This window comes from Malurus melanocephalus, unplaced genomic scaffold, assembly GCF_030028575.1.
Source record: "Malurus melanocephalus ecotype Western Australia unplaced genomic scaffold, MMel_1.1 scaffold_147, whole genome shotgun sequence".
NCBI classification, from domain to species: domain Eukaryota; kingdom Metazoa; phylum Chordata; class Aves; order Passeriformes; family Maluridae; genus Malurus; species Malurus melanocephalus.
This window is the reverse complement of record NW_026623379.1, coordinates 415710-443595: the sequence shown is the minus strand read 5'-3', so window position 1 is coordinate 443595 and position 27886 is coordinate 415710. Positions and strand designations below refer to the sequence as shown.

General features: G+C 41.3%; 1 protein-coding gene across 2 annotated transcripts in view; it reads left to right on the top strand.

Moving 5' to 3' along the window:
* TSPAN4 (tetraspanin 4) overlaps positions 1-27886 on the top strand; it is a 331831-nt gene that overhangs the window by 59974 nt on the left and 243971 nt on the right. Inside the window, exon 2 of one of the 2 annotated variants that reach the window (XM_057371433.1) lies at positions 19532-19613. The gene's annotated coding sequence lies outside the window, so the exon portion shown is untranslated. Of the gene's footprint in view, positions 1-19531; positions 19614-27886 lie in introns of those variants that run through there. The other variant, XM_057371432.1, reaches the window with a different exon arrangement.

Here is a 27886-nt window from a genome sequence, read left to right as displayed (position 1 = left end):
AGCTTCTRTCAGCCAGTACTTTAATACTTCATGTATTGCAGCAGATCCCTTATGCTGAGTAGGTTCATTTGAAGCTATTCTTACTGAGGACCACCTTGAGACATTTACTTACTTAAAAAGAGCTTTACACTATGAGGAGCCCTTCTTATGTCTGCAGAAAAAAAAAAAGTGTTGTTTGGGAATGGAATAGGTTGTGTTTTGGCTCTGGGGAAGGAGCTGAAAAAGGAATTGTGTTAGAAAGGGCTTAATCACTTTAACGTGTAATAGATCTCCTTCAATTTGTCTTTCCTTGTAAGACAGGCTGACAGTGTTGCTGTGTAGGTACCAGGCACCTCCTCAAGAGTCACTTATTCTTGAACTCCAGAACTGACAGTCCTGCTTGTGCAGACAGTGTAGTGTGAATTGCCTTGAAATAGAATGGATGTTTTTTCTATGGGATAGGGAAAAGGTTCCTGTGTASCAAAGGGCAGAGGAGATCTCTATCTCCTCCTGTCTGACTGGAGTCACATAGAGGAAATGTTTATCATCCCAGAATGAGAGAAATGGCTTGGAAACCTCTGGCAAGCACAGGACTACTTCTTCTGTGACAGATCTCATGGCAGCAGTTGAAGTGCTGGTTAAAGGACACTGAGGAGAAGGAGCCCACAGGTGAGGAATTTCAGATGTGTGTGACAGATCTGCTGGGAATTCTGTCTCATGTTGCATGAAGTGTGGCTACCACCATATTTGCTTGTGATACACCATTTGTTTATGCTTCCAATGCTGGCATTTTCCTTAGCTGTTTTTTTGTGTCCAAGTTGTTCTCTGCCCCTGTAAAAGTGGGAATTGGCAGGGCTTAGCAAATCTTTACTYGGAGGATAGCAGGTCTGTTATTGAATTTGATGACCCAGAGGGGCCAGGGATGCTCTGTATAGAAACAGCATTTCTCTTAATAATCTGATATGCTTTGTCTGTGAGTGTACTTCTGTGTGAGAGTGTTTTGGACCTGTGAAGTGCTCCATTGTTCCTGTRGAAAGAACAGCCCTACCATGCCCAAACCTCTGTGTCAGAGCGKCAGCCCACGGTGAACATCACCGGACCTGCTGTTGCACCCCTTCCTTACAGATAAATGACAATACAGCAGCAGAATTTGGGCAGTGGGGTAGCCAGGCTCTTCCTCCTGTCCCTGTTGGCCCGCGTGTCTGAGCCACATGTGGGGAGAGGATCAGGAGTGGGTCACCAGAGCTGAATGCAGTGTCACCATCTGGAGCACACTGCAGGCTCCAGGTGTGCTCATTTTTCCAGCCGAGCTGGAAAGGTGATGTGCACAGCTGCTGCCTCACTGGCTTGTGGACAGAGCGGTGTTTGGGAGTATTTCCTTAYCTCTTCCAGGCACAATCAAGTTCCTAGCTCAGGTCAATGATTTGTGTTGTTTTATACTAGCACTGATAATTTACTTTTCCCAAGTGAAAGTATGTGGTTTTGACAAAACCTGGCTTTTCAGGCAACACTGTGGGGAACACCCAGGAAGGAGTTAAAGTGAGTAGCTGGAAGGTGTGAAACTCTTCAAAGGTTCACGGGGTTCTAGGAAAAAAATCTATGRTGGCCTCAGATTCATAACCCTCTGCCCTTTGCTCAGGGCCTATTTTTTTTTTGTTCACCTAATGGGTGAATTAAATATTGGTGCATTTATGATTTGCAGAAAAAAAGAGAATTCTTAGACGTAACAAATACATGTGGCAAATACTACAGAATGATCAGGCTACTTCAGAAGAGTGGTAAGATACTAATAGTGCCTTTATTTAAAAGGACTGAGACACTATCTTATGTCTAAATATGAGGAAAGTATTTATCATCAGTACCATGCTGCCAGATTTGTGTTGTGAAAATAATGCTAAGAGTCATCTGTAATGCAAATGTTGACGTCYGATTAATAGAGAAAATAACACAAGCAATTAATTCACAAGGGAGTAGATCATTATAAATGTAAATTAGATCATCAAAGGGTAAGCCACACAGAAATAAAAYTACCCCAAAATATGATTAATTATTGAAATTCCAGTAAAAAAAGGCATCTTTAACAATAGAGTCCTTGGAAGACATGYCATGTGGTTCATCAAGATTCTGGACAGGGTTATTTTACAATACCAAAATTGATTAGCTTCATTATTATTATGATGGGGACATTTATTCTGCCCAAGATAGCATTCTGTTTTAGTGACAGAGCACAGCCATAACACTAAACTGACTCACTTCTGGTTTGCACACTCAATTTTTGTTACAGGACATAGTTTGCTTGGTAATTCAGATACCTGCTTGCATTTTTTTTCAGGGATGAGCATAGCCTTTACATAAATAAGTATATTTGTACCTGCATATGATCTTAATCACCCCAGGGTACAGTGTTGGAGGACAGGCTGTCTTTCTGGAGGTCAGGTCATGGAGATTTGTCAAAAATTAGTTTCTCGCCTCTCAAAAATTTTCAGGTGACCTTGGGCAGATCACTTTCTCTCTCTGTGCTTTGTTCTCTRCCTTGGTTTTGAATGCTTCAGCTTAATGATGTATAACATGAAATTATTTAAATGGTCTTCATTTCAAGTGCAGCTAGGAATAGATGCTTGTAAAGTCCTGGTCACTTTTTGAAAGCTCAATTGAAGRTTTATTCTTTTCTAACAAAGAAGGGCTTTCTGCTCTTCAAGTGCTGTTAAATGCTCAAGTGACTTCYACTTTGAAGATACACAATATTTTAGCACTGTTTGTAACATTAAAGGCTAGGATTGTAATCTGCATCTTTCCTGAGGTTAAATTTTACATTTTCCTATTATTAGAGACCTACTTAGGAACTTGGCAGTTTTCTGCTCTTTCTGTTCAAACTAGACTCAACATGCTTCACTGCAGCAGTTTAAGTGCTTTTCTGCATGGCRTGGTGGTGATGTGCTGAACACACTTCAGAACTGGCCTTGTGCGACATTGCTCCTTGTGCAAGGCCAGTTGGAGTTCAGATAGAAAACTGGGCAAATGGAAACTTTGTAACAAGTTGTAAATGTTAGAAAGCAGACATTGTTGCAGAGCCTTGTCTCTCAGAGGATCCTTACTCGGACTGAGTGCACTGCACCGGGTGTTGGGTAAGCAGAGATTTTATTATATGCACTGATGACATGTTCATTAGCTATCCCTGTTTTCTRGATGTATATGGATTACTTTATTTTACATAGTCACACCCCTGATTGGAAGTCCTTTTATGGTTCTTTGCAATATTTTTGACTTCTGGTTTGTCAGCCTTATCTACTTCTCTTTATTTGATAAGAGTAAAACATTGTTCTATTCTACTATCCTTAACCAGTCCCCCCTTTTCTTGAGACCAAGTTCCTTCTGGGAACTAATCTCTTAATATCTCTATTTCATTTTATAGCATAAGGCCTTAGAACTGCTGTAACACAGAATCATCATGCAAGCCAAAACACACACAGCAATTATTACGATAACAGTTGTAAACAAGTGTTCTAACCAAGTCCAGCTGCGTAACCACGAAGTAAGTTTGGCCCAGATTTGTTCAGATCTCCAGGTGGTGTCGTCAGGAGCTGTGTGTTGTAAAATCGAAGTTTGTGTGCAGATTTCTGGATATCTGCAGACACTCTGCCACTTTGATAGCAAAACAAGCGTCTTGGTTTTTTTTTTTGATTCCTGAGGGGAGTCGGCCCGTTTAGTTCTGGAATACTGTATCCCAACTTTTTCTCCMCCTGGTTTCAATGCAGTAAAAGTTGTCASTGGTACTTGGAAAGGTCCTCTCCACTTTGGCTGGAGCAGAGAGGTTCCCCAGTCTTTCAAGTAGATCCAGTCTCCTGGCTGGAACTCGTGCACTTGTGTGTCCAATCCCATTGGTCTGGAGATCACCACTGCTCACTGTAAATCCCGTGAAGTTTTACGACGAGAAATGAGGTAATTATTCAAATTGACGCCTCCTTTTAGGTGTGTGCCTTCTGCAATGAGTGGTGTGTGGTAGAGTTGACCATACAGCAGTTTGTAGGGGCTTATTTTGCTGATGTCCCACAGCTGAGTTCTAATTTGAAGTACAGCAACAGGTAAAGGCTTGGGCCCCTGACGTGGAGGCTTCCTGATATATTTTACCCAGTAGCCATTTGTATAATTAATTCAGTCTACTTTGCCACTAGCTTGGAGCCTATAAGGAATGTGAAGTTATTCCCAAGGCTTTCCTAACATGTTGTACCTCAAAGGTACCCCAAATCTAGGTGTTATTTCATTCAACAATATTTTAGTCACTTTGTAGCCTGGTTGGTGCAACAAGGGAAGGCTTCTGGCCACCCAGAAAAGGTTTCCACTGGCACTAGAAGGTGTTAGTACCCCCCTTTTCTGGGTAATTCAGTGAAATTAATTTGCCAGTATTCATCCAGAATATTTCCAGATTTCATGGTTCCTAGAACTACTTTTTTAGCTGTGTTAGGGTTGTTTCTTTTACAAAGTATACATTTTTGGGTTCTTGATTATATGATCTGAGCGATTTTAAACCCAATTATTGATTTTTGCAAATGTTTCACAAGTTTTTCAGTACTCCAGTGGGTGGTTTTATGTTCACTGTCCACTATTTCATGGAAGATCAGTTCTGGGATTACTGTTTGCCTGGTTGGGGTAACTGCCCAGCCTCGTGGATCAAATCTTGATTCTAAGGTTTCAGTTAATTGGCAGTCTCTAGCACTATGCTCTGTTTTTTTCTGCCGAGAGAGGCATCTCTGATAGGGTTATTAAAGATACATTTTCTAACATGCCTTTTTCTGCAGCCTCTTTGGCAGCCTTATTGGCTGGAGGATTGCCCAATTCCAGTTTGGTTTTACCTGCTTGGTGTGCTCTACAGTGCATAATAGCAACTTCTGCTGGTTTCTCGATAACTTTTGAGTAAATCCAAGATTTGCTTTTCATTTTTGATGTGCCTTGAGATGTCAAAATGCCTCTTCCTTTCCAGATGGTGCTGTGTGCAGGTACCACTCCAAAAGCATGTTTTSAATCAGTCCAAATGTTAACTCATTTTCCTTTACTCAGTTCCAGAGCTTGGGTGAGTGCAATTACACACTGGGGATGGTGCTGCTGAGTTGATTACCTCATGGTGTGTAGTCACTGCATATCCACATAGTCATTTTCCATTTTGGACAAAGCTACTGCCATCAGTAAATAATTCCCAGTCAGGACTTTCCAAGSGTCTGGTCTGCTGGAAAACACATCTTCTGTGGTTTGTAAGCAGTCATGCTCTGGGCTCCTTCTACTTGTTGGAGAGATGAGAACATTGCAGGGTTAATGAYAGAARTTGTTTTGAGTTGTCCTGCTCCAGCAAGACCTGGGTACTTTAGCATCCAGCTGGGAGAGAGACAGTGGCCCCCTTTTTGTTTGAGTACTGCTGCACCATGGGGCTCGCTTGAGCTGTAAAAGAGCAGCCCATGAATCATCAGCCCAGATGATAAAGTCCTTTTGAGGTGTCTTCAAGAGCTCACACAGTGGCTTTACTAGCAGCCCTGATCCACAGGAGACACCATCCCACCATCTTGAGAAATGTACACAATTCTCTTATGGCTTGTGGCAAATTGCATTTTTTGTTCCTGTCCCAGCACCCTTTGTCCTCGGAGAATTTTGAATCYCGAGTAGGTTACTGTGGTCTGGGCTATTTGTGATTGGTCTTTGGATCCTCTGTATTCACTTAGTCCCAAAAAATTCAATAATGACACCATCAGATCTCAGCATTGCTGTTCAGTTTCAGTGGCTATCACAATGTCATCTGCATACTGTAACAAGACTCCAGTAGGGTTCTGATTTTTCCATTCCTCCCATTGTTTTGCCCATTGATTTCCAGATGTGGTGGGGCTATTTTTAAACCCCTGTGGTAGAGCAGTCCAAGTCAGTTGGGTTCTTCACCCTCTGTTTGGATTTTCCCATTTAAAAGCAAATAGCTCTTAACCTTTAGTACTCAAAGGGATACAGAAAAAGGCATCTTTCAAATCTAATACTGTAAACTATTTTAATTCTTCACTCAAGGTTGTTAGCATGGTATAAGGTTTTGCTACTATTGGGTGTATATCTTCTACTATCTTTTTTATGCCTCTCAGGTCCTGTACCAGCTGGTAAGCCTTTCCTTCAGTTTGCATTCTTAACTGGTAAAAGAGGGGTGTTAAATTTGGATTCACATTCCTTCAATAGCCATATTTTATATATTTTTCCACAAGGGGTTATAACCTCTTACGACTTCCTATTTTCAGAGGGTATTGCTTTTGCCTTACCAGTCCTGCTCCAGGTTTCAATTTAATTCTTACAGGCTCTGCTCTTTTGGATCTCCCAGGCACCTCTCCATCCCAGACTATCAGAATCACTGCATCCTCAAGCAATACTGGCAAATGGATCATGTCCAATTTTGGAGACTGTAACGCAAAAATAGAGGCTCCCACATAATTAGGTTCTGGAATAATAACCTCTGTTTTGCCATTTTAAAATCTTATTTCAGTATTTAGTTTTTTCAATAAATCTCTCCCAGGGAGAGGATTTGGTGAATTGGGTAGATACAAAAATGGGTGAGTCATCCACTGTTTTCCTAATTTAAAATGAATGGGCTTGAAAAATGGCTGACTTTTGCAATTCCCTGTTGCACCAACAATTGTTAGAGAAACATTACTCAAGTTTTTTTGTACTGTATTTATCACAGAGTAACTAGCTCCYGTATCTACTAAAAATTCTACCTCCTCATTGACCTCCTCATTTCCCAGCTTAGCAGTAATGGGAGGTTCTGTGGGGGGAGAATCCCCTGGTCCCCTCAGTCATCATCGGTGACAGCCACAGGAGGGGAGCTGTGATGTTGCAGCTGCTGACAATCCCTTTTCCAATGCCCGTCTTTCTTACAGCATGCACACTGATTARTGCCAAGTCTCCTGGGAGGGTTTGAGGTGGGTTGTCCACATCCTTGTGCCCTGTCTTTCCCTGGGGACTCCATTCCTCTGGAAATTCCTTCATTAACTCCAACTACTTTTTGTTTAGTTATTTCTTGCTGGTTTTCTCTATTCTGATAAACTCCCCCAGCAACATCTAACAGCTTCCCCAAATCATATTGGTCTTGTCCCTGAGCCTGTTGTGGTTTCCTTCTAATATCATCTGAGAATTGCCCCAAAAATATGGGGGCTGATTGAGTTTTTCCTTTCTCTGTTTCTGGATCTGTGTTTGTATATTTTTGAGCTCTTTCTTTCAGGTGACTTAAAAATTCTGTGGGAGTTTCCTTATGATCCTGCTTAATTTCAAATAATTTAGACGTATTGATGGCCTTTGGTATGGCGTTTTGAATTCCATATAGTATCCATTGTTGGTATCTATTCAATCTCTCTCTAAATATGGGCACATTAGGGTCCCACTTGGGATCCACAGTGGGAAAATTAATGTCCAATGTACCTGACAAATTACCTGTCAAAATTTGCTCTTCCACAAACCTCCTACTGGTTTTAACAACCATCTCTCTTTCTGTACTGTCAAACAACATTTCTAACATAGTATCTATATCCTTCCAGTCTGGATCCTGGATTTTTATCATCATTTCAAATGCTTTTGCCATTTTATCTGGGTCGTCTTGGAAGGTGCCAGCCATCAACTTCCAATTATTAAGGTCTGTTACTGAAAATGGAATTTCTGTTGTGATTGGACCATCCATACTGACTGCCTGACAGAAGGCAGCTGCTCTCACATCTCTGTGTTTAGCTCTAGCTCTCTCTGCAGCTGGACTAAAACCCTCTGCTCCTTGATACATTCTCCCTGTCCTATCAATCTTCTCTTCTAAATGTGCTAAATCCACCTCTTGATGTTCCCTCATGGTATCAGTCTCAGCAGCCTGATTTTCTGTTCCCCCATGCAACCTGCAGTTAGGACTGACCATAACATTTAAATCATCCTCCATACTGGGGAGATGTTTAGGACAAGTTTGTCCCATGCTGCACAAGGAACAACAATTTTTGAACCATTTTGCTTGATTCTGCTTTTCAAGAGCAAGCACAAAAGGGTCTGAGGGGGCTGGATTCAAGCCACAATCTGTCTGCCATTCCGGGTGATTCCGTAAAGTGAAAAACATATCAGCGTACATGACCTCATCCCATTTCTGCTCCTGTCTTAAAAATAACATTAACTTTAACAATGTCCTGTAATTTAGGGTTCCATTTTTTGGCCACTTTTCTCCAGAGTCTAGTTTGTACAATGGCCACCACTGATTACAAAACTTAATCAAATTTTCCCTGGTTGCTCTTCCCCCAGGGGGGCCGCCAATCTTTTTCCAATGTTGCAAAATGCAACCAAGTGGGGATTTTTTCAGAATGCCCTTTTTAGATTGTCCATTACCCATTTCCGAATAGTAGAGCCAAAATGTTACAATACGGATAAAAATGCAAATACTAAACAATTACAGATTGATAAAACCAAGTCAAATACCAAATTCTGGAATGTCAAATAACCCACCCAATGTGCTGGAAGAGCCACGTCTTRCATGGGCAGGATTCCCAAAAGAATGCCTTATTATCAAATAGGCTCTTACCCGTGTCCCAGACTGGTCCGGGGATCTGTGGTCTTCTCCAGGAAAGTCCCGGTGCTGGTGTGAAGATCCAGAGATCCCTCAGATCCACGGGAGATCAGGCAGTGTGCCCCGCTGGGAGRTRCCAAAAWTGACACCGAAGTYGGCCAGACAGAAACTTTCTAACACAGTTTTGAGTTTTAGAAAGCAGGCATTCCCTATTGCAGCGCTGGTCACTCGGAGGCTCGAGTGTGCCGAGTGTCGGGTAAGCAACGTTTTTATCGTACACAYTAATTACACATTCATTAGCTGGTGTCCTTTTCAAGGGGCTGTCTCCACTGCAGTATCATTGTTTTGCATAACTTCTCCTGTGCCAGCCTTGCAGAGCCGAGCTGGTATCTTGCTTGCATTTTGCATGACTTTTGTTTTGTCAGCCTTATCTACTTCTCCAAGGCTACCTTGTTCCATTTATTTGATAAGAGGAAAATGTTTTGTTCTGCTGTCCTTATCATTTTGATATCTGTTGCTGGAATGAGCATTTGAAAGTGGCAGAGGAGAAATGCAAGAAGTATCTCTGTTACTGGCAAAGAGGCCTGTGAGCAGTCAGGGAAGTACTTGTAGCAAGGGTGCAGAAGGGGCTGGCAATAGACTTCAGTATCCAGGACAGGTTGATGAGAATGTTGAAGCTGAAATAGAATCTGAACAACTTTGTCTTGCTGTTYAGTTTCATTTTTTAATTTGAGGAAAGAAGATTTTCTAAGTACTATATTGTGAATAAATATTATCCAGGACATGACATGTCTTTCCCCACTTTCTCTTCTAATAAGAAACAGARCCCCAGTCTAGGTCAACCTCTGGGTTAGAAAGTGGCCCAGAACAAGTTTTGCATTCTGCTCTCTTTATTCTTTTAAATGCCGCTTAGTCTGTCCACATCTTTGTCTGACCTTCTGTATGTTCCATTTAGCAGARTCACAAGTCCTAGTTGTGTCAGAAAATCACATTGTCACCCCTCCTGAGCTTCAATTTTTCTTTTAGTTTGGCACCTTACCTTTCAATTCGGTTTTGCTGCCTTTTTAATTTTTTTTCTGCTTTGAAGGACAGGAAGTTGAAATCTCTAAAAGAGAGGCATCCTTTGGAGTTCTTGGCTGTTAACCAACACTGGGTCTTGACTGGTTCCATACAGGAATTGTTATCTGAACCAAATGGTTATCCAAAAAGTTTTCCTTTATTACAAGCCACAGTCAGTAGTTTTTGTTGCTACTGAATATTATTTTCAGTCCTGGCAGAGACTTAGCTTTTGCAAATAGCACTAGAGTACTGATGCTTGTGATGCAAATTTCTGTAGCTGAGAAGGCCACCTGATGGTAAATGTTTYTGCTTCTTCCTTCAGTCGAATGGCTTTGAGGCATTTCTTACAGGAACTTAGCTGGAATATCCTATTAGATGCCTTTGTGCTTTTGAGGCTCCAGCAGCTAGATTTAAATGCTGTGGAACATACACAGAAAACCCAGGAAATGAGAAACAAATACCTGCCAGGAAAAAGCACTTTTGCATTTTTATACTGTCATTATATCTTGAAAACCAACCCTTCTGGTCGGATTCCTGTGTACAGCTCTCCTGTACAGGAAAGAACTTGGCTTTGACTACTCTTTGATTTTGTGCTCCTGAGCCTCTGGTGGTGCCAGCAGGTCACTTGTGTAAGCCTGAGTTTAAATAGMAGCCTTTTCAGGCTGCTCTAGTGCAGAGTGTCCCACCTGGTCCTCTTCTGCCTGAGGAGGGATGAGTGCCGTGCCTTGCCCTGAGGACCTGGCARCATAAATGGTAGAAAATGTATTTTCCTGAATTCCCTTAGGGCTGTACAGAAAAGCCTGGAGGGAGAAAGGCAGCTGAGAAGAAATGAATGTTGGTAAATGGTATTAAAAGCTGGCAGGCAGGGAGATATATGAATGCAAGATACATAGGGCTGTTAAGTGAGGGAGGCTGTGAACCCAGTTTATGCCAGTGGCATGAGGGATGAAACAAGAAAGGTTGCACTCAGTAGGGTCCCTTGGCTCCTCAGAAATTTTGAATTGTCTGCCTTTCCTTTTTTTAGTATCCTGTAAAATGCAGCACTGGGATCATTAGAAGATGTKCTGGTGAAGGTGATAGGAAGTGAGAGAAGAAATTTCCTTATTCTGGCCTTCATTTCTCTGATTGTCAATGATTTGTTAGCCAATTATCTGGGGGTCAGATATATCTGTAGTTTATGAAGTGTTATGCTCCAGCAGATTATGTTGTTCAACTTATCTTGCCTGCATCTTTAGAGCCACAGTTGGCATGACAATATTTTGGGCTCATTCCAGTGAGGAAAAGGATTTTAATTTTTCAGTACCCTCTGTGCAGAATGGCACTTCCTCTTCATTTATTTCTTTATTTTTAGTGGGAATGTAAGAAGTTGCAGTTTAAAACAAACATGCAGAGGCCTCCTAATTCCTGAAAATAATTTTAATTAAGGGGAAGAGGAGAAAAGGAAGGACAGGCAGCCCTATGGTGTTCCTGCCATGGATTACTTGGTTTGAATCTGGAGGGCCAGGTTGATACTTGTGGTGATCCTGCTCAGGATCCTTGTCCTCTCTGCTGCTATGTAAARCTTCCTCAGTCTGGGGGTTCCACCAGGGTTTTTTCCTCAGGCCATGTCGCCTGGGGGCTGAGACTTTTGTGTGTGGTRCAAAATGACCGAGTGCTCCCAGAGAGCAAACACTCAGTGATAATGAGAAGCTACCAGTGGGGTGTGAGCAGCTGCTTTGCAGAGCAAGAAGCATGAATTGGTCTTAACTTTGTCAGACCCTCCCCACTTCATCCTCAGCTGACCTGCAGCCCTCTAAAAGATGAGGTCTGGGTATATTTGCCATTGATTTCTGGAGTAACTTGGGAGGCCCGCAGAAGCTCTGCACATTGTGTGCAGTGATCCATCCTTGTGGAGGGTGCTAGGAGCATCAGCATCACATGTGGATTTGTTCTGCTTGTAAATAGGTTAGGACTGTGTCTTGTGATCTGGTTAWAAATTCTCTGGGGGTCAGCAGATGATTTTGATAAATATCTTGGCCTTTCCATGGGGACCTTCACATTTGAAGTACATTTTTTTGACCATTCCTGTGTGTTCCTAAAGTGTGGCCATTCTCTTTCCTGGCAATCTGAATTCCAGTCAGATAAAGACTCAGCTTTTCATTGTTGTCTCTGTCCTTCACATGAGGTAGCTGTTTTTCAAGACGGAGTTTTTAAACTCTTGCCTCCATAAACTTCCCAGGCATGATTATCCGTACAAGATAGGAGAAATTTATTTTTAAAGGCATTAATTAAAGTAATTCTCAAACAAAATTCACTAACTGCAGTGAAATGTCCTTAGGGAAGTRTCTGAAGTGTCTTCAAGCAAGATATGTAGTGCAGCCTTTTTCCTCCTGTCTTTTGCGTATACCATGTAGTTGTGTGTGTGTTTTAGCACTGTGTGTGCATGGCTACTCAGCTCTCACTGGAGTGGGCTTCTCATCCTGTCCTCTACAAGGCACAAATCAGTTGCAGTCCCATAATTGTATTGGTGGGAGAGGTGGGGAATGATTTATTGATTTCTAAACCAGTTAACCTCATTTAGTGGAAGGGCTGGTGTTTTCCAGCTGCGTGTGTCAGCCTTCTCAGTTTCATTCCYGTGGCATCACAGCTTTCTGAAAACAAAAGCCATGTATTGTCTAGAGAGTTTTCTGTTGACCTTTCTGTAACTTTGTTATGAAGTGCTGTGCAATTCAGCAGCTAATTGGTCTCTGTACCGCCCAAAATGTTTGTACTAATGTATGTTCTGGTGACCACCAGTTTGTCCCTATTAAGTAATTGCTACTGTTAAGCTGAATGTAATTAATGCAATTTARATAATAGAGAAAGGTAAGTGGTCAATTTAACTGTTGTGGGCTTGTTGCAGAATTTTCAATGATTTGCTTTGTGGTGAAGAACAAAGGATTGGAAAATATTGCTACAGAAYAGCATAAATGAAAAGGGATCATCTTGCAGTATGCATGGCTGCATGTTAGACTTGTGCTGAAAGCTTTTTGTACTTCTCCAAGGTTRTATGGCAGGCTGTAGTTAGAGCTGGGAGGGAGGAGGCTCTTTCTTTGTTTTTTTTTCTTCTCTCCCTTCTAGAAGGAGCTYCTAAGACTTAGAAAACTTGAATATACTGACAAGGTTATGCCATTGCCTGAAGTGGCCCAGCAGTGCCCGTGGCCCTGGTCAGGATCATGGCTCAGGGCAGTGATCCTGTGCTTAGGGAAGAGGCAGGTCCAGGATCAGGCTGGGGKGTTGCAGTTGGGGTCAGCGAGGCAGAGGGTCAGGTACAACTTTGTGTGAACAAGGCAAAGCCTAAGGGCTTGAGCTACACTGCAGCTCCATAGCAAATGAGTTATTCCTGAGATGAATATCTCTCTTACCAGGGTTTTGGTTGTTCTTGGCAGTGATTTTTTTCCCCTATTCTTGGTGTTTGTTTTTTCTTTTTGTTTGTTTGTTTTTTAACACCTGACATTCYATCCTGAAATAGGAAAAACTATGTAAGCCAGGCAAAATGACAAAAATCTACATTATTTGAATTTACCTCAGTGTTCGTGAGCGTTGTGTGTTTGTCTTCACAGGAAAGAATGTGTTCRTCTCTGACATAGTGCTGTAACAGGAGGGGAAAATGTGTGTTCAACCATACGTTGAAATTTTCTGTGTTTTAAATGCTTATGTCTAGTCCCAGAACAAAGAAGGCATAACTGAAGGTGGCATAGCTGGGACAGGATGAACTCTTGATCACCAATCTTGCTGAGCAGAGCCCAGCCAGGAAGGTCCCCCCAGGCACAAGCAGAAAGCATCACAACTCTTCCATTTCCTTGTATCTGAGGAATTCCCTGAAAACTCCTGCTGCCAGCAGCAGTGCTGGATGTTGGGGGACTGACAATCAGTGAATTCCTGGTAATTTTGTCCTTTCCTCTGCGGTTGTTAGGGATGAACCACAATAGTTTGGTTGTCAGTGGAAGCTGGAGAGCAGAGCAGGTGTGATCCTACACGAATTTCTTGCTTTTTCTCACCTGTATGTCTGTCTGTCCCTGCTCTCACAGGTCTGAAGTCATGYGCTGGAGTACAGGATTTACCTTCCTTGTCCTGTCATTTTAAATGTCTTCTAAGTATCAGATAAGATCAAAGCCCCTCAAGTGTGCTTTAGATAAATGGCTTGCTCTTTGTAAGCAAAAGATTGAATTGCTTTGGCATTTTATAATCTTTCTGATTTCACAGGTTGAAGTTGAAATGTATTGCAAAAAGCTCCTGTCATTTTTCTGAAGTCTGCTGGGTCTCTGAGGACAGGAGTAATATCCTCACTTCCTTGCAGTCTCATTCCCGTATCTGGTCTTGCAATCTTCAGAAAACTGATGTAMGGTTTTGTTTTCCTCAGGACTGTGCTGAGGCAGTGAACAGTTGTTGTGGACAGTTTAGGCATACTTGTTACTAAATTGTATGTGATCAGGAAATATGAGAAGATCAAATACGGATTTATTCTCTGGAATACCTCAGTTTCATGAGTTGCTCGAGGGTGAAGCTGGGTGACTTCTCGTCAATCARTGCTGTCCTATTCTCCATGGTACTGATCTCTGTTTGAGCTCTGGAATTTATTATTTGGGGAATAAGCTTTCCCAGCCTTGGCTCTAATCTTATTTACTTGTGAACAATCTGTACACAGCATTGACACAAAAAAATTCTGTGCCAAGCTAATATGCAGTGCAAGGGATAACATATATAGATGTCTGTGTTGAATTTTGGAGGCTCTGAAGCTCATCATTCCTGCCTTTTCTTATGCAATTGTAGATTGCAGCATTCTGCTACYGTGCAGCCTGTCAGGAGTAGAGGTATTTCTGTCAAGGGAAAGAAAGAAARAAAGAAAATTCAGTTCTTTTCTCTTTCTGCTCTGGTGCTTCAGGAGRTGCAGAGCAGAGAAATCTGATCCCYGAGGATCTCTGYAAAYAGTGAGATGAGAATATATAGAGAAGGCAAAAATGTATGAGAATATATAGAGAAGGCAGGATGCCATACATTGAGGAATTCCAGATTCAGCTGACTTTTGATACCTCAGGCTTTAAACTGCCTTTTGGTATTAGGCATTATAGATGATGCTGTCTTAAGGCAGCAGACAGCACCATCAGGGCTCTTCCACAGACACGGCAAGGGTGGGGCGGTGTGTTGTCAATGAGCCATCAAATCCTTAGACCAAAATGAYTCTTGATAGTCACTTTTCCCACATAAATGTCAGAATTAGTGATCCTTTATTGGTGGTGGATGGATTTTGTCAGTCATTCCTCCTTTGAAATGAAAACAATCCAATTAATAATGCTGAAGGGAGATGTTTCACAAAGGATTGGAAAATGTACTGATTTTGAGTCCTGGTGAAAAACAGAGCCTTCAGTGTGCCAGTACTTTTTTAAAAAAATGKTTTTTGACAAGCCTCTTTTGGTAAGGAGTCTCATCCATCAGGGGAGATGAGGAGGTAATGACTGTCTGGCTGTTGTGTCAGATGTGTCTGTGTGTGCTGGGATGTGATTCTTGCTTAAAAACACTCTCAGGTGGGAGCTGCCTGCAAAGGTGCTGCTCCTCAGAGCTTCTCTCCTGCTGCAAGGGCAAGGACTGTGACTCACATTGCCGGTGTCCAGTATTTTCTAATCTGCATTTGGAGAGTTCCCTGGTCCTTCCAGTTGCCTGGCTGTCCTCATCAGCTGACTCTGACCTGCTCTTAATCCCAAATTTCAGCCAAGGCTGAACCTTGTGTACCAGGGCTAGAGATGTCTCCCCTCCCAGGACACACAGGGCCCCGTTAGTTGCACTTAGGGCATGATGAAAATATCACTTACTTAATCTAATCTGTTTAACCTTGGCCATGATGCCACTGCCCTTCAGATTTCTGGCTTGCATTTGTGATACTCTTTCCCTTCCCCYTGGAAACTGAGCTGCCTGCATCAGTTGGAGTGGCTGCTGAAGAGCAGGGAATTTTGCCTTTGTATGAGGCTTTTAAAGCAATTATTTATGATTCTAAGATGATTGGATATGTTTCAGTGTCAGCACTGGGTATGCATTTTTAAGAATGCTGTTGAAACTTTCATACAAAAGATATGCTATATATGTTCCTAGGATATCATTTTATATGATKAAAGAAAGTATTGAATACAGTGCTATTTAATAAAAACTTCTATTCAATCTACCAAACTATTGCATTAACAGCACTTTCCTCCTTCCAGAACAGGCAGAATTTAAACAAACACCAAGCAAAGAAGGGAACAGAAGCTTTTTTTTTACCTTACATCCCTTTTGCTTTAACTGGGACTAGTTATGCTTAATACATAAACATAAGTTCAGAAGCTTACTTTTTTTGTTGAAGGGAACTTCTGTTCAGGGGTTTGAAAAGTCACAGTGTGATTGATGTTGAGTAAGCCTGAAGTTGCATTGGCCTTGAGCTTGTTATCTGCAATAATGTGAGTTAACCTCAGTGAACAATCAACAGCTGCAGTCTTGTGCTAGCAGAGCTTCTGGATTATGACAACAAAGAGACCTCGAGCTTTTTTATCCTCTGAAAGGGAAATGAAAAATTTGTYGCCAATATTTTGATGGGGTCAGTATGGTTTTATAAATTTTCAACAAAATGGATGTTGATGTTCCTTATTAGCTAGTTTTCTGGCAGACGTGAAAAAATAAGTTCATAAAACAGAAAGATTAATGAAAATGGAAGAGAAGGGGAAAAGGAAGAAATCTGTTTTAGATTTTAATAACGATATAGATTTTATTAGTTTTATTTATCTTTATTTTATAATTTGTTAAATGTTAGATTTTAGAAATATTGCCTATAGATGTATCTCATTAGGTGAGTTATAGAGCTTCTCCTCTGCTTCCGGCAAAAGTTCAGAATTTATTTCTGGGCTATGTGCCTGGTCAGTTTTATCTTTCTRTGTAGATCTCTGTGCTGAAATGAAGAAGGATTTACAGCAAAGGAGATAAAGCTGTGGTGATCTCTAAGAAAGTTTACTAGGTCAAGCAAATTTTCTCTCTAAGGTTACAAATCAGGGTAGATCAAGTGATACAGATGCACTTTGTCAGATTGGAAACAAAGCAGAAACATTGCAGGAACAACTCCTCCACCTTTAATTTTACTCAAATTTTTGTTGGTTTTGTTGGTGTTGCCATTTTAAACTGGAACAAATATGGGATTCTGTCCATTCTAATAAACTGGAAACAAAAATAAAAACACATTTGTCCCAGTGAGGTCGTCTTTACTGCATAGAATTCTCCCAAGATGGTATCCATTCATGCCTCACTTCCATAAAGTCCTCTCTTTAAAGCTGCTGGGAAATAGTGTTTGGATGCATTTTCCCAGTTATGGATAATTTGTTCCTGTGGTGGGGATGAAATTTGAATTGAAGACATTATGAGGGAGAGCAGATTTTGTGCCTTGCATGGCACTTTCGGCTCCATGCCTGATGCAGTAATCCTGTTCTAGGCAGCAGAAGTGATCAGAAGTGGATGACACTTTGATGCAATCAGTAGTTCAAAGTCTCCTTTCCCACATAGAATCACTTCTTTCTTGAACCATCTTCTAGTGCTGTGCTTGAATAGTTTAATTTATGCAGTACATTTTTTTTTCCTCCTCGGTACTTCTCCTGTACTGATTGTATGCTTAAATGGGAAGGAATGGCCTTCTGTCTATCTAATCTAATTAATCTATTYCATTTATTCAGTAATTGGACCACACAGATTTTTTATTTTTTACTTATGAAGTAGAAGATGGGAGTGCTAAACATCTGTGTTTGTTCCTGTGGAGCCTGTCTGGGTGAATAAAAGACATCCTCCAGTGCCATCCTCTTCACTTGAAACAGGTGTTTGAAGTTCACCCTTTTAGATGACTTTGAACTGAAGGCAAGGAAAGCCTGCTGAGAAAATAAGCATCAAAGGCCTTGTAGACCTTTTGAAAGAGTTAAATCTCTCTCTGATCTCACTGGTTTCAGTCAGGCTATGAGGTCTTTAAGCATCTTGTCTTTGAGGATTAATCTGTACTCTTAATTGTCCATTCCTGATGGTTTCTGTCACTCCAAGTATTCTAATTGTGCCTTAATAACTACRGCAGTTATTTCTGTGGTGTAAAAACACTTGTTATTCTGCTTATAACATTCTTCACTTAACAGCCTTCCTTTCAAAGCCTTTCAACCGGTCCATAATTGGGGTGATKTGAGGTGAGAAGTGTGAGTAGAGCCATAACACTTGAGAAATAATTTCTTCTCAAATTTTCTGGGCTCCTGAAGCAAGAGGAGTGTCACCATGTCACCATTCTCCCAAAACCTGCTGGTAGCAAGCTGCCGGAGTGTTGATTCCCAGGCGCTTTGCATTCGAAGGGGATGGAACATCTGCACTTGCCAAATATCCCCTGGGCTTTGACAAGACTTGGTGTGCAGTTTAGAAGGAGGGAGATTTGTGTGTGAGTCTTACCATGATGGAAGTGAAGTGCCACGAAGATGATTAATGGACTGRAACATCTGTCATATGAAGGAGGGCTGAGAGGAGAGAGCTGGGACTATTCATCTTTTAGAGGAGAAGACTCAGGGGGAATCTTATCAATATATATAAACAGCTGGAGGGAGAGTACAAAGAAGATTGYAGTGAGGCTTTTTTCACTGAGGCTCTTTTTCAGTGGTGCCCAGTGAGAGGAAGAGAAGCACAGACTGAAAGTTCTGTATGAACATCATGAAAAAACTCCTGCTGGGAGGGTGATTGAGCGCTGGCAYAGGCTGCCCAGAGAAGTTGTGCAGCCTTGTGGCTGGAGATGTTTTAAAAGCTGTCTGATACAATCCTGGGCAATTGGCTCTGAGTGCCTCTGCTTGCACCAGACACTTGGATCAGATGTCCACCAGGGCTGCCTTCCAAGCAGCCTGAGATTCTGTGAAGTTAGGTTTTAATACAGGGCATCATGTGTGTAATGACCTGACCTGGGATGGAGGTTTAATTCTCCATCTGTCTGTCTCCTCCACTGCTATGTGCAGTTACTTCATTCTTTTGTACAGTATGGTCCMCAAACTAATGACACTGATTGCTGTTCTACTGATATTTTTGTAGGTTTTCTTTTTGGTTTAATAAGTTTAGTAAAACCTTTCAAATTTCTATATCATGAAATTTTAGGGAGAGCTCAGCTTGCTTTTAAAACTGTGAATGAAAAATTATTTTTTGTGGCTATACAAAAAAAGATCAGAAGTATAAGTTTCTTAAAAACCAAAATAAGTATGTAGAATGGAGATTCTAATGCTCTGTGTTTTATAAAARCATTCTGCTTTTAGAAAGCTGATCTTTAATTTTTTTTTTCAGTTTCTTGTATTTTCTGTTTTTCAACAGACCTCCCCCCTCCCCAGTATTGGATTTATACATTATATATTGTGGATGTGTGGAATTTACGTGCGTGCCTTTTTTGAGTGTGATGTTCATGAAGTGCTCGTATCTGATCCAGTGTTTAATTGGATGAAGTGCTCATATCTGATCCAGTGTTTAATAGTATTCAGATTATGCAGAGAAGCTGATAATGCTGCCCTGTTCTAATGAAGTGGTTGAACATGGGCCTAAGTGGCAACATGGTGTGTGGGATATTCAGAAGTGCCCTTGGGAGAAAGGAGCTTAAATCCCATTGAGAGTGAAGAGCATGATCCCAGCAGCTTAGCACATGATGTCTCCCCTTGCTGTGCTCCTGCTGCCATCCATGGGTGTTGTCATTCTGATGACTTCACAGGCCAAACTCTGGGTTTCTGACCATTCCTTTGTAGTCACGCTAAAAACTCATGCCTTACCTTTTTTTTTTTCTATTAGGTTCCAACCCAGTGGTTCTAGCATAGTTRATGAGGAGTGTCTCTTTTGCCCTTTCCCAAGGCAGAGTTGAAAGAGTTACTTTCCCTGTGTTTTGTAAAAGAAATGTAACTTCTGATACAGATTTTGTTTCTTTTGCAGGTCTCCTGTTTGCTGCCTCCAGAGAGGCCACCTGGTCAATTGGGATCACATCAAGTGCTCTGAGCTCCCATCCCTTCATCAGGTACGTGAATAGTTGTGATCAATTTATTGATTTGAAATAACATTCTGAGTAGATAATTGCATTTCAACTGTAGGCTCAGGGAATGGCTTTTTAGAGAGYAGAAATGACGATCTGCAGAAAGAGGTACAATTAAAATAATGGGTCGGACTGGTACCAGGAAATGTTGCTTACTGCTGATGTGGATTSTGTTTCCTTGTTTCCCCTGGGTGTGGTGGCCTGGAAAGATTGTACTCAGCTCTTTGGGTGAGGGGGCTGAAATGGGAATTGAATTATTAATCCAGGATCTTCTGTTTATTCTTACTGTTACTGGCAAACTAACTTCATATCATGTAGCTATTGTTTACCTGAATACTGAACAAAACTGTACTCTTTTCTACTCAGATCCTGTTTTTGTTTTTATTTTTTTTTAAGTTAATGACAAATGCTGTTATATTGTGAGAAATCCCTGTTTAAGAAAAAAATAATTAAAAGTAATGAATAAAAACCTATGTACTGAAGTCATGGATGAAACCTGACAATCATAATTCTTTTCCCCAATCCAGCGTCTTTTTGGCACAGCCCATGTGTTTTGAAATGTGAAAAAACCCAGTCTGCTTCCAGTCATGCTATAAAAACAGTGAAGGTGTGGGAGAACAGACTGTGGGAAGGAAAGGACAGATAAACAGGTTAAAAAAAGTGGTGCTACATCACCTGGCAGAGTTACTGCACCTGTATAGTTGATCACCCAGCAACAAATGGCTGAGAGACTGAGATATATTTGGGATAATCTTACAAAGTGCAGCTCCTGAAGTGGGCAGAAAGGAAGATGATGATGCATTTGTGTTTATATTCAATCCCTTCTAAARCCCTGTCGGGAAAAATATTTCTGGATCTTCTGGAAGACTAAAGCTACAAATAAAACACTAATTACTTCCAAGTGGATATATCTGAAGTGGTGAAGCTTTTCAATAGAGGGTCAGTCTTCCCCCTTTATTTCATTTATATACTTCCTATTTTGGTTTCCTTGAAACAGTTACAGGTGACATAGTGAGCAGTCCCAACCTGAGGAAAGTCAGATTTTGTCAGATCTACTGTGTCAAAACTTGAACAACTTTGCTTTGAACTCTCAAACTGAATTACAGACTTAGGTCAAGGAGATACAGCAAACATAGACCTTCAGCAGTTGAACTGACCCAATTTTATGCATTGTTAGTGATTTTGTTTGTTTTGTATTATTATATGTTTAATTCAGCAGGGCTTCCAGGCAAGGTTTTAAGAGTGGGAGGCTTCTTTGTTTTCTTTTTTTACTGTAAATATTCACACAGGATGACTGTATAATGTGGAGGATACAGCTCTTAGGGCCATGTTTACTCGCTCATCCTTATGGCATGGTGAACAACTCTCCTGTAAAAAGTTTGCAGAAAAAAAAAATCAAGCAAAATCTGTTTCTCTGCAGAAATTTCTTATATTGAGTCTGTAAGGTGGTCTTTACAGACTAAGGACAAATGCTTTTTTTCTGGTGTAAGACCTTTTGGGTAAATGTGGTGAATGAGTGCTGAGGTCGTCTGGGCTGACAGTGAATGTGTTTGATTATGCATATAGTGAGTATTTGTATTTTTTRCAAAGCAAGCATGAGTTTCCCAAGTAGTATTTCACCATGGAAATCAGGCAGTGTGCATTGCCATCTCAAGTGCAATGTCACTGGGAGGTGAGATTTAACCAAAGTACARACAAGGAGAGGACCTTGARGAGAAATGGCACRCTGTTGTGTTCTTCTCMCTGACACAAAGAGAGGGAAAAGTCTGCCTGTGTCAGTGCAGGGCTTGCACACAGACAGGAGTCTAGACCAGAAGCTGTCAGGCTGTAGATTCTGGGGGATTTARAAGGATCTTTGTGCCATGAAGAGTYTTTCTACCTGCCTGCCTGATGTTAGGAGTGGAGTTGTTGTGGAGAGGAATAATGCTTTGCTTTCCCCAGCAGTGTTTGTTTTTCTTTAGCTTTTCCTGCTTCTTGCCTCACTGCTGACAGGKAGGCAGGTTTGCCATACTAAACACCTTGGGGCTGACAGGATGCAGAAAACCCACAGGCTCCTTTGACAGCAGTAATCAATAAGTGAAAAAAATCTCACTTTGAGAAGCCCTTTTCCAACTATAAATGGCAACGAAAGTCCTGAAGGTGAAACCCTGATTTTTAGCCCAAACTGTGAAAGCAAAGAACCAGGAACTTGAGAATAGGGAAATTATTTGCAAAGCGAGCGCTTCTTGCTGCTCATCTATGTGCACCTCAACCAAGGGAAGAACTGGATTGTTCCAGACAGTCCTCAAAAATGCCTTCCTCAGCCCRTGAGCTGGAACTTTGTTTAGTGAATCCCCCAGGACTTAGGAATAAGAGAATTGTTAAGGTTGGAAAGGACCTCTACAATAACCATTAACCTGGCACCACCAYGTTCACCACTAATCCAAACATTTTTTTAGACTTCCAGGGATGGTTGTTCCACTCTTTTCCTGAGYAGCCTGTTCCAGTGCCTGACCACCCTTTAAATGAAGAAATATTTCCTAATGCCCAGTCTAAACCTGTCCTGGTTGAACTTGTGGCCATTTCCTCCCATCCTGTCACTTGTTCTGTACCACTCCCCACCTCCTCTGGGTTTGGCCATCCACTCAGATTTTACCCAGTGAGMAGTGCACCCCATAAAGCCRTGAGCAGCCAGCTTCTCCAGGAGAGTGCTGATGGTGAATTTCTCCAACTCTTGTGAGAGTCACTGGAAAATGAGGAAACTTAATCAAAAATAGGCAGAAGGAAGGATCAGAATGAGCTTTTAAACCTAACAGGTCCGCTTTATTTTTAAAAATAAGTAAGTCATTTCAATGGAAGGAAAGAAAAGTTTTTTTCTTTCCAAATAGATTTAATTGCCAGCAAGTCACATTGAAAATGGGAATAACAACTTGTAACTATGAATGGGGAGAGGCAGAAATTCCCAGAGCACCTGGTTAATCAAAAAAATAAAGACTAAAGAGTGCAGTGTTTTTCATGCTGTATTATAGTGATAATGGCAAGTCATTCAGAAAGCACAATAGGAAAAGTTTGGTCTAGCTGATGTATTTTTGTTTTGTGGTGCTGAGTAATTGTTAATATGGGCTCTTACTGTCATCTTTGTTTTGCAGGAAGCAATGCAAGCAAATAAATATATCTGTATCCCATATTGCTGTTTTATTCACAAAACTTAGCTGCTTATTTGGTTGGTGCGGAGTTTTTATTCTCTTTACATTAGTTGATCAGCTATGGAATTTGGTGCTAATAAAAACACAAAGCTCTTTCAGCACGCTTTGTGCTGATGTATCTCCATGTTTCATGAAGTATGTGATAACCTCACACTGCAGATATGTGGCAGGGAAAGAAGTTTGCCCCCATGGSCACTTGGCAGGCAGAGCTGGGATAAGGATCCCTGGCCTTGAGTGTCAGCACAGAGCTCCGTCTGTCTGACCGTGCAGCTTCTGCTTTGGTTTTTTCATAGAACTGTTAGCGGTATCATTCCTCCTGAGGATGTGGGGAARGTTTTAGATATATTAAGCAGGTATCTTTTTGTCAGCACTAAATTAATTTTAAAGGAGAGATACAAAAATAGCACATCCTTTTGTGTTAGATATCCTAACATATGTCCTCTGGAAGCATCTTTGCCAAATGCTATTAATGGCTACTCAAGAGATTCATTCTATTATCTTGACTAGCTTATTTCTAAAGTGGTTTGACATTTTATTTGTCTGACTTATCTGTTGTTGTAGGGAGATATTGGTTTATTACCCTTTAGAAGGCTGAAATGTTAACCAGGAAATATGGGAGCTCCTTTCATTACTTTTTGCAATGAGATACGAACTCACAGACTGGAGTGTCAGCTCTGCAGTAAAGGMGAATTCTGGCCTTGTGTTCAAGAGGCTTGGATTTGACTACAAACAGTATCCCAGACCCTGTGTGGTAAGCTGCTTATTCTTCAATCCTACAAAGCAGTTTTGAGCCCTGCACATCTTACCCCTCAAATGGGAGATTGAGGTTGAGCTTTGTCTTCCTCTGGTGCCGCCAAGAACTGTGCAGTCAGCGTGGACAAGCACTGCAGGAGGGGAGCTGAGTGCCTGCTCCCACAGCAGCCCTAGCAGTGACCAGCAGGACAGATKGAATTTAAAATATTCCCTGGCTGCTGCTGGATGTGTACTATCGGCCGTGTGAATGAAATGATAACTGTAATGTGTTAACAAAAACCCCTTGTACATGGAGGAATTAGAACCATTTCTTACGGTTGTCTTCTAAACTGAACTTGTTTCYTCCTGAGCTAGCCCAGACATGCTTGACATCAGCTGAAAGCTCTTAAATTTAATGGTTTTGGGTGATTTTGTATGGCTGTTCTGGTGTCCAGTGCTCTCCGCTTCATGATTTCCTGTTTCCACCTTCATGTGTGCACGCACTCATTCTCCGTTCGGGAGTGCAAGATAAATATGTGATTTGGTTATCATCTTTGGGAGATACTGTGAGTAGGAGGGATTTACTGAGAGGCTACGAGAAAACTCAGMGTCTGATAAGCAGAGAAAACCAGCTGAGATGGATTTGCAGTTTTCTGTGTGTGAGAGCACTATTTTACCTTGCATTAGCATTCTGAGTCAGAGAAGATAAAAAGCATCTRGTTAATAGAAGCTTGGATGAAGACCTGTGCTGCTACACATGTTTTTGGACTTGCCCTCCAAAAAATCAGTCATTTCATGAAGGAGCTTTCCTCCTATTTGAGAAAACTGTAAGGTAAATGAAACAAATAAGTAGAGCAGGCATGTATTTTTAAGCAAGTTTTGCRTCTGTGAATGAATATCCACATTTTTAAAAGGAGTCTAAAACTGAGACCGGCAAAAAATAAATTGCTTTGTCTTAACAATATGCAGCATCTAAGAAAGCTTTTGCTGTTTGAGGAAAAATAATAAAAAACTTTAGGACCTTCTTCTAGCAAAGATAATTGCACTCTTGCTTACTTTAATTACATTATTTTAAGTAGGTCACTCACATGCTTTAACCGGTGGAAAATTTAGGGAAGCTTAGCAACCTCACATAAAGGCAGAATYGGGGGACCTTGATTTCAGTCTTCTGTATTGCTCCAGCATTTTAGCATGGACTGCCTGCAGTCAGAGAGAACATCCACTTGTACYTGTTTTTAATCTAGACTGGTGTTAGCACTTCTTTTCTGGGTCAACTGATTTCATTACAGACATGTTCATTGCAGTCGAGTTGGCTTGTAGCAGCAGTGATAAAAAGATAAAATCAGGCTTCTGAAAGCAATGGTGACAAGATTGGCTCAGAGTGGGTAAAGAGACTGAAAATAGGAACAACTTTATGTGGTCAGAGATGGTAGTGAATGTTTGCTTCCTGATTTAGGGTGTGTTTAATGGCTATAGAAGAATGAGGTAAAAGTTACCAACTTAGTCCCTGATTTCTTAAATGTGGGGCTGTTTTCCAGGTGGCTTGGGATGCTGCAGGTCCCTCTGGTACTGAAAAAGTCTGGCCTTTGGTGTCACCTCAAGAGCAGCAGAGCTCCAAGCACATTTGTAACCACTTTTTGGCTCTCAGCTGCTTAAGTGGTGTACCAGAGCTCCTCTAAAAATTTGAATAAAGGGCTTTTTTGAAAATATTTGGCTGCAAAGATCTGATATGGAGAATACTAAAAGGAGGATTTGGGTCTGAGCTGGCTTTGCTCTGCACAACAGTGAAGATTCAAGCTGGTCTTTAAACTCCTTGGAGACCCCCAAGAAAAAAGTTATAAAGGTGATGCTAATGGGTATAATACATCTGGAAAATGCTTTTTACACATCTTGTACACAGTCTAGCCTGTCTTTTACTTGCTTGGTGTTCMGTAGCACTGTGTCACAGCTTTGTGCATTAGTTCCTTGCCTGGTGTAATGAGAGATCTCCCTCCGGTTTCGACACACAAATTGTTATGGTTGATTGCTAGAGGTGGAAATGCTGTATCTCTTTATAATCCTGCCCATCTCTATCCCTGTTTCTCCTCAATGCAGTGGATTCTGTTCTGGTTTCTTCTGTAAGATCACAGSTTGTAGTGGAAGTGACCAGAGTAGGCAGTGTGATCAGCCAAATTCTRATTATTTGTATGTTCCTGGACTTTTCCTAAAATAAGCCATTTTAAATTAATTATATAGATATAATCSCCTATGAGGACATTTGTTGTGGGGTGAGAGTGTCTGTGTAGAAATTGAACTCTTGAAACCATTGGAAAGTATTCTGCAGTAACTACTTGGATTAATTTCTGAGGGTATCAGGACCARCAGTGATTTCAGCTGCTATTGCTTCTGTACCTCACTGTTTGCTTAAAGTAGCCCAGAGACTGTGCCCAGTAACGAGTCAGGTCCAGAACTGTGGCCTTACATTTAATTTAAACTAGCAGAAGCAAACAGTCTTCTCGATGCTCCCTCTGCAAACGTGTTAGCACAGATTGAAACTCTGCACTGTGTGTCTGTGTGCTGACTCCACAAACCTCCCACCCTTTGCTACCATCTCTTTCATAACTGTAGAATTTAAATGTGGAAACATCTCTTAAGTCAGACAAGGATATTTGGCTCAGAAAATGAGAGGAGGAGGTCAGTGCATCATATGAAGTGATACATGAGGGGATGAGAGGTGTCTAATGGAAAAGACTGGAAAAAGGCAAGGGAAGAGTACTGAGGGAGAGAACATTAAAAGTAAAGAGAGTGGAAACAGGGAGAGGCTGTAAGGTTCTGATGAAATGAAAATGAGTAGTTGTTAATATACAGGAATTGCTCTGTGACTTTGGATGGACTGGCCTCCCTGCTTCCCTGGCTTCTCTGCCAGGCTGTCCCCRTTCACTTCAGCAGAGAATGTGGCCTTCATCACTCAGAGGTTGTCATCTGTCACAGGCCCCCACTGGCTGTGAATTATTTGTGCTTGTCTAAAGGCACGATCTGCTGAATGTGTGAGCTGTGCTGTCACTCTGGGATTGATGCTGCAGCTCAGCTGGAGGCCAAATGGCAAAGTCTCAGCCCCCAAAAAAGCCCCAAAGCAGCTCCTTCCAAAGTTCCCAGAGAAGGAGTGCAGGCCTCAACAGTGCTGCAGCCAAGGCTGAGGACAGAGTTACAACAGTTAAAACTGAAAAAAATAAATGTTCTTCCCCTCTGTGGACTTTACAGTTTCAGTATTGTTTGGATGGAGCTTCACAGAAATTTGGTGTGATAGCTCAGCTATTTCCAGTGCRTTTAAAACTATCTGCAAATATGTGAGCTCACCCTCACCTTTCATTCATGCTAAGGGGGAAGTGTGATGCATATATTAGACTGCAGCAGTGACCAAAATAACTGCAGCACTTTGCACCCCGCGAGCAGCTGATGAATGTGATGGTCTGCTYCAAYGTCCCTGTCTCCCTGCAGTCACTGTTTTGACACAAATGACAGAAACACAAATACATTCCTGAAACCAMTAAGTAGTTACAGTTYGTGAACAACAGAGGGTCARGTTCAAAACTAGTGGAGGTTACCGWGGCTTCATTAAAGTTTCATTTATTTATGTTTACATTATTTTATCRGCGTGRTTTCACAGCTCTAGTTCAGAGCGTGGCATTGAGAGTAATGAATTAGCTTAAGTAAGGTGGAAGTGGACTCTTCTGTGAGGAGATCAGAGCTGGGAGGGAGAGCTAGTCCTCTTAAATCAGATGTGCAGTCAGTAAAAATAATTATGTGGAACTACAGCCTTAATAGAGTGCTGCAATTTTATACCAGCTCCTGATATGACTGGTAAATTGTAGCTAAACTTTAATTTACCCACCACCACATGCTTTTCATGCTGACTATCATAATTATGAAAGCTGCTCTCATCTGTAAATGATCTTTAGAGTTATCAGTATGAGGACACTAAAGGTAGGCTAAGAGTGAGTCRTTTACTTCATATCATGAATTCATAAACTAATTATGCCAGTGGAATTATCAAAGAATGTTGGCATTCTGGAAGTCCTTTTCATAGTCCAAATGCATATGACACTCCTATTAATTTAATAATTTAAGCTTACCTTTTCTGAAAGTTGATGCTGTTTGCAGTGGTTTTGGAAGATGCCAAGTCTGCTTGCGGGCTCAGTCTCATCACGTCTTTCTGTTTTTACAGAGCTGTTTGAAACTTTGTTTGAAGCTAAATCCATGCAATTCCTTCATGTCAAGTGAATAATGCTTCTAGAGAGTATATTCTTGAGAATAGGGTTTTGTTTGTTTATTTTGCCAAATGATTTTATCTACCACTTTGTA